This window comes from Ornithorhynchus anatinus, chromosome 20 (assembly GCF_004115215.2).
Source record: "Ornithorhynchus anatinus isolate Pmale09 chromosome 20, mOrnAna1.pri.v4, whole genome shotgun sequence".
NCBI lineage: Eukaryota > Metazoa > Chordata > Mammalia > Monotremata > Ornithorhynchidae > Ornithorhynchus > Ornithorhynchus anatinus.
The window spans coordinates 17543041-17550761 of NC_041747.1; positions in this window are offsets into that span (position 1 = coordinate 17543041).

The following is a 7721-nucleotide window of genomic DNA, read 5'->3' on the forward strand; positions in this document are numbered from 1 at the left end:
TAATAATGATAATAATGTTGGTATGTGTTAAGCGCTTACTATATGCAGAGCACTGGGGTGTTCTTGTCTGTCCGTCTCCCCCGATTAGACTGTAAGCCCGTCAAACGGCAGGGACTGTCTCTATCTGTTGCCGATTTGTTCATCCCAAGCGCTTAGTACAGTGCTCTGCACATAGTAAGCGCTCAATAAATACTATTGAATGAATGAATGAATGATACAGGATAATCAGGTTGTCCCACATGAGGCTCACAGTTAATCCCCATTTTCCAGATGAGGGAACTGAGGCCCAGAGAAGTGAAGTGCCTTGCCCATAGTCACACAGCTGCCAAGTAGCCAAGCTGGGATTCGAACCCATGATCTCTGACTCCCAATCCCGAGCTCTTTCCACTGAGCCTCGCTACTTTACTTCTCTGGGCCTCAGTTCCCTCATCTGGAAAATGGGGATGAAGATTGTGAGCTTCATGTGGGACAACCTGATGACCCTGTATCTCCCCCAGCGCTTAGAACAGTGCTCTGCACGTAGTAAGCACTTAACAAATACCAACATTATTATTTTTATTATCTTAAAATGGGGAACGAGACTGCAAGCCCCGTTGGGGCTGGGGATCGTGTCCAACTCGATTTTCTTGGATCCACCCCAGCGCTGAGTACAGGGCCTGGTACGGAGTAAGTGCTTAAATACTATAATTATTATCATTATAACAGTGCAACAGAGAAGCAGCGTGGCTCAGTGGAAAGAGCCCGGGCTTGGGAATCAGAGATCATGGGTTCGGATCCTGGTATCTACCCCGGTGCTTAGAACAGTGCTCTGCACATAGTAAGCACTTAACAAATACCAACATTATTATCATCATTATTATTATATACAATGCAGCATACAATTGCCCTAAGAAAATGCAATTAATGGTGAAGAAATGCACATAGTAAGCACTTAACAAATGCCATCATTATGATTCTTACGACAATAAGCAGACACATCCCCGGCCCACAACGAGCTTACAGTCTAGACAGGGGAAGACAGACATAAATAAATTACATAAATAATAATACGCATGAGCGCTATGGGGCTGGGAAGGGGAAATAAATAAAAGGGAGCAAGTCAGGTTGACCAAGCAGGGAGTGGAAGAAAAGGAAAAGAGGGATTAGGCAGGGAAGACCTCTTGGAGGAGATATGTTTTCAATAAGCTTTGAAGGGGGGAAGAGGAATTGTTCAGGAGCAAGGGCTTGGGAATCAGAGGTCATGGGTTCTAATCCCGGCTCCGCCATTTATAAGCTGTGGTGTGACTTTGGGCAGGTTACTTCACTTCTCTGTGCCTCAGTTACCTCGTCTGTAAAATGGGGATTAAGACTGGGAGCCCCACGTGGGGCAACCTGATTATCTTGTCTCTACTCCAGCGCTTAGAAGGGTGGTTGGCACATAGTAAGCGCTTAAGAAATGCCATCATTATTATTCAACCTTGGCTTCACTGACCCTTCCCTCTCCTGGTTCTTGGATCTCTCTGACCTGTCATTCTCAGTCTCCTTTGAGGGCTCCTTCTCGGCCTCCCACTCCCTAACTGTGGGGGTCCCTCAGGTTCAGTTCTGAGTCCCCTTGAGAAGCAGCGTGGCTCAGTGGAAAGAGCCCCGGCTTGGGAGCCAGACGTCATGGGTTCAAATACCAGCTCTGCCATTTGGCAACTGTGTGACTGCGGGCCAGTCACTTCACTTCTCTGGGCCTCAGTTACCTCATCTGTAAAAATGGGGATTAACTGTGAGCCTCATGTAGGACAACCTGATTGCCTTGTATCTATCCCAGCGCTTAGAACTGTGCTCTGCATATAGTAAGCGCTTATCAAATACCAACATTATTATTATTATTCTATTCTCCCTCTACACCTTCCCCTTGGAAGACATTTGTTCATTCTCCCCACTCCAGTCCATACTTCACTCTGCTGCCCAGCTCATTTTTCTACAGAAACATTCAGGACACGTCACCCCGCTCCTCAAAAAACTCCAATGATCACCCATCCACCCCGCATCCAACAAAAACTCCTCGCCGTTGGCTTTAAAGCACCCCACCACCTTGCCCCCTCCTACCTCACCTCCCTCCTCTCCTACAACTCAACCCACGTATCTCGCTCCTCAAGTGCTAACCTTCTCACTGTGCCTCGGTCTCACCGCCAACATCCTGCCTCTGGCCTGGAACGCCCTCCCTCCTCAAATCTGACAATCTCCCCCACTTCCAAGCCTTATTGAAGGCACAACTTCGGCTAGAGGCCTTTCCATGCTAGGCGTCCTCTTTCGTCTTCTCCCGCTCCCTTCTTCGTCACCCTGACTTTCCCCCTTTGTTCTTCCCTGCTCCCAGCCCCACAGCACTTAGGTAGATATGTGTAAATGAATAAATAAATATAGACTCTCCCCGCTGTAGATGCTAAGCTTGCTATGGGCGGAGAATGTGTCTATTTTTGTATTGTACTTTCTCAAGCGCTCATTACGGTGCTCTGCACACAGTAAGTGCTCAATAAATACGATCGAATGAACGAATAAATAGGAGGAGGCAAGAATGCTTTAAAGCCGATGGTAAGGCGTTTCTCTTTGATGCAGAGTTGTGTGTGTGTTTTGGGGGCTAGAGGGGAGGCGGCTAGCTACGTCCATCCCGTCTCCTGCTACTAGGGACATGGCCCCAAGCCCCTGGCGGTCAGCTAAGCTAAGCTAAGCTAAGCTAAGCTAAGCTGACCCCTGGCACTCAGGTGAGATTTTCCTGCTCAGGGAAGCAGGGCCCTGGGCTTGAACAAGAAACTGGGGCTCACTGGAGGTAGGGGTTAGGGGTCTAGAGTGGCGGAGGAGAAATGTCTCAAACGGGAGAGGGGATGGAGACACGGTGAAGACGGGATGAGAAGGGCATCGATCAAAGAATAACTTCAGGGTTGGGCCTCAGGGATCCTGGTGTACAACAACAACATCAGAGAAGCGGCGTGGCTCAGTGGAAAGAGCCCGGGCTTTGGAGTCAAAGGTCATGGGTTCGAATCCCGGCTTTGCCACTTGTCAGCTGTGTGACTGGGGGCAAGACACTTAACTTCTCTGTGCCTCAGTTCCCTCATCTGTAAAATGGGGATTAAGACTGTGAGCCTCACGTGGGACAACCTGATGACCCTGTTTCTACCCTAGCGCTTAGAACAGTGCTCTGCACATAGTAAGCGCTTAACAAATACCAACATTAATATTATTATTAGCTCGATCAGCGATATTACTGAATGTTTCCCCTGAGCAGAACACTGTATTAAACTCTCGGGGGAGTACCGAAGAGTTAGTAGATGTGAGTCCTACCTTCAATAAGAATAATAGTTGTATTTGCTAAGCATTTACCTCACCAAGCACTGGGCTACATACATTATAATCAGTTCCTGTCCCACTTGGGGTTCACAGTCTAAGGGGAGAAAGGAGACGGGGGTTTAATTTCCGTTTTACACCTGAGGGAACTGAGGCATGGAGAAGTTAAGCAATTTGTCCCCGGTCACACAGCAGGTAAATGGAAGAGTTGATATTAGCACCCAGGTCTTCTCTTTCTCAGGCCCATCCTCTTTCTTCTGCTCCTCAAGGAGTTTGCAGTTTCATAAGACCCGCGATTTACCCATGGTGGGTTACATGTAACATAGGATAGACATCTAACAAACATCAAAGAACTTCAAACAGGAGGACAGGATCACCAAGGGCAAAGCGTTGAAATGGTTAGTTTTCCAAGCAGTTCTACTGGGTGAGGTACGAGAGGAGAATGAGCCCCGGCAGGGTACCCCAAGCAACTGTTGAAGAGTGAACTGAAATTGGGAAATGGATTCAAGGATAGAGGAAACGTTATTAGCACAGTAAAATGCCAGCTCTGCATCACAACTGAGAATTAGCCCACCTAACAACTCCTCTAGCTCCAACTTCCACACCCCACCCTGATCTCGTCTATCTTACCTCCGACCCCTTTCCCACCTCCTCCCTCTGACCTGGAATCTTTCCCCCGGTCCTCTCCCTCTCCCTTCCCCTCCCCTCAGCCCTGTGCTCATTTGTATATATTTTTATTACTCTATTCATTTTGTTGATGAGGTGTACATCCCCTTGATTCTATTTATCGTGCTTAAGTTGTCTTGTTTTTGTCCGTCTGTCTCCCGTGATCGGACTGTGAGCTCGTCAATGGGCAAGGATGGTCTCTATCTGTTGCCAAATTGTACATTCCAAGCGCTTAGTCCAGTGCTCTGCACAAAGTTAGCGCTCAAAAAATGCTATTGAACCAATGAATGAGTGGAATCAGTCCCCCTCCTGATATGCTAGGTTACTCATCACCCCACCTCCTTCAGGAGTCATTCCCTGCTCTGTGTCATCTTTACACTTTGATCTGTGACCTTTGGATTTGTGATATTTACCCCACCTTCAGCCCCACAGCATTTATGTATGTATGTATAAATTACATAGTATAAGTTATTTATTTATATTAATGTCCGTCTCCCCCTCTAGGCTGTCAGCTTGTCGTGGGCAGGGAATGCATTGACCAACACTGTTGCATTATACTCTCCCCAGGGCTCTGCGTGCAGTAAGCACTCAATAAATAAATCGACGATAGTGCGGTCAAGAATCGCTCAGCTCTTTTTGACCAGAACCATCACAAGGGTGCAGCGTGGCCTAGTGGAAAAAGCATGGGCTTGGGAGTCAGAGGTCGTGGGTTCTAATCCCAGCGCCACCACTTGTCAGCTGTGTGACTGTGGGCAAGTCACTTCACTTCTCTGTGCCTCAGTTACCTCATCTGTAAAATGGGGATTAACTGTGAGCCTCACGTGGGACAACCTGATTACCCTGTATCTACCCCAGCGCTTCGAACAGTGCTCTGCACATAGTAAGCGCTTAACATATACCAACATTATTATTATTATTATTCACTTCTCTGTGCCTCAAGTTACCTCATCTGTAAAACGAAGACTGTGAGCCCCATGTGAGACAACCTGATTACTTAGACCAGTGCTTGGCACATAATAATGTTGGTATTTGTTAAGCGCTTACTATGTGCAGAGCACTGTTCTAAGCACTGGGGTAGACACAGGGGAATCAGGATGTCCCACGTGGGGCTCACAGTCTTCATCCCCATTTTACAGATGAGGTAACTGAGGCACAGAGAAGTGAAGTGACTTGCCCACAGTCACACAGCTGACAAGTGGCAGAGCTGGGATTCGAACTCATGACCTCTGACTCCAAAGCCCGTGCTCTTTCCACTGAGCCACGCCTCTCCTCTAGAAAGCGCTTAACAAATACCAACATTATTAGTATTAATACTCCTCTGTGCCTCAGTTACCTCCTCTGTAAAATGAGGAGGAAGATTGTAAGCCTCACATGGGACATAGGTTGTGGCCAAACTGATTCCTGATTATCTTGTATCTTGATTCCTGATTATCTTGCCTGGCACATAGTAAGCACTTAACAGATTCCATAAAAAAAAGAAGGGATCATGAACAAGGAGACAGAAGTGAAAACAGTCCCAGGTGCAGCAATCAACACGAGAGCCCAAAAAAGACAGTTTTTATGGGCCCACAGGGCAATCCGGATTGTGTTTGGTTCTTTGGCCTTTATAGCCAGTATATCTGCGTCCTTTGGTCGATTTCCATGTTGGTGACATGTTCTTCATCCCAGAAAAATGATAATAATTAAGGTCTCCTGATCCCAGGGTTTCTATATAAAATGCATGGCTATGTTCCTCTCCCATTAGATCGTAAACCAGCGGGGAGGTACCGTGACTTTGACATCTGTTGTATTTCCCCAAAGACAGAGCATTATAAAAATGCTCTTGAATGAAGAACTAGGCCAGAGACTGGGTCTAAATTCATTCATTCAATCGTATTAATTGAGCGCTTACTGTGCTAAGTGCTTGGAATGCACAATTCAGCTCAGATAGAGACAATCCCTGCCCAACAACAGGCTCACAGTCTAAAAATCATCGCCCTTATATTTTCAGCAACTTTTAATAGAGTGCTTTGCTCACAATAGACACTCAATTAAATTCTATTGAAAGCAAAGAGAGATTTCCTTCCTTGCCATTATGTTCATCTAGTAAGAATAGAAGCAGCTAATCATTTAGCTAGGCTGTCTTTGCTCAATATGGTGGAAAGAATAGTGGAATATAGACTGAGCACTATTTCGGAGAATCCTTAATTAATAAAAAATAAAACTGAACAGAGCCTGTTCAGTTATTCGTCCATATCATTTAACCTGGAGCAGTCTGTAGTAGAAACACGTATTTTGACATCGTGCACCTTTAGGAAATGCAATAATTTGAAAAATTCCCCAAAGTTATGCATGCCTCTAGGTAAATATCTATCAATTTGATCTCTTGTGACTAAGCTGTTGGTTATAGTAAATGTGCCATTAATCTTTTGCCCTCTCTATTGTCATCTACGTGACAAGGGGAAATTGCCTCAAAGCACTCGCTGTGCGTGAAGGTGAGGGTAAAATTCCCCCAGAGGTAATAATGTCGATAATTCCTGAATGTCAGCTAGTAGCAGCAAAATCAACGGACAGCAAGCATGCTGTCAGATATTCTTCTAGTCTGTGCTAGGCTCACCGTTTAAAATAATGTTGGCTGGCCTGACTGGAAATAAACATATCAAAATATCAGTGCTAAAGAAATGATGTCCTGAAATCTGCAGCGATGCATCAATCCAAGAAGAGGAAAATCTCTAACAGTGAATCACTAGTATTTATTGCGGGCAGAGCTCTCTACTAAACACTTGGGAAAGTACAACAGAATTAACGGACAGGATTCTTGCCTTTGAGTAGCTTGCAATCAAGCAAGAGAGACCGACACTGCGATAAATTACAGGGAGGATATAAAGGTATATAAAGATGGGCATATTAGCGTTATTTGGGCCGGTAAGTACCCATCTGATTAGGTGATGAAGATATACTACATTGGCATGGGAAGTTGAGAGATTAAGCAGGGACGGCCTCCTGGAGGTGTGATTTTAGAAGGGCTTTAAACAGGAGGAGAGCAGTGCTCTGCCAGAGGTGAAAGAGAAGGGAATTTCAGGCAGAAGGATGGGTGGGTGTGAGCAAGTGATCGGCACCAAGAGGGATAGAATAAGGCACTGTTATGTTGGCCTGAGAGGAAGAAAGTGCATGAATAGAAGTGTAATGGGAAGGGATTGAGGATAAATAGACACCACCACTCTCCTCTCTCTCTCTCTCACAAGCCCCAAACCTTGGCATTATCTTCCACTCATCTCTCTCATTCAACCCACACATTCAATCTATCAAGACATCCTGTCGGCTCTTCCTCCACGACACCTCTAGAATCCGCCTTTTCGTCTACATCCAAACTGCTAAGGTGCTGATCCCAGCACTCACGGCCTGCCGGGACCACCGCCTCCTCGCTGACCTCCCAACGTCATCATCATCATCATCAGTGTGCTTACTTCGGGCCCTGTATTTAGCCATTGGGAGAGAACATTACAGTAGAGTCGGTAGACACGTTCCCTGCCCACAACGGACTTACAGCCTAGAGGGAGATAAGACATTTATAGAAATAATTTATAAACTGTAATGCATAAATATGTACATAAAAACATCCCGTCTCTCCCCTCTCTAGTTCATACTTTGCTCTGCCGACCGGATTGTTTTTCTTAAAAAGCATCCAGTCTACTCTCTCTCCTCAAAAACCTCCAGTGGTTGTCCATCTACCACCAAATCACTCCTTACCGTTGACGCCAAGGCAC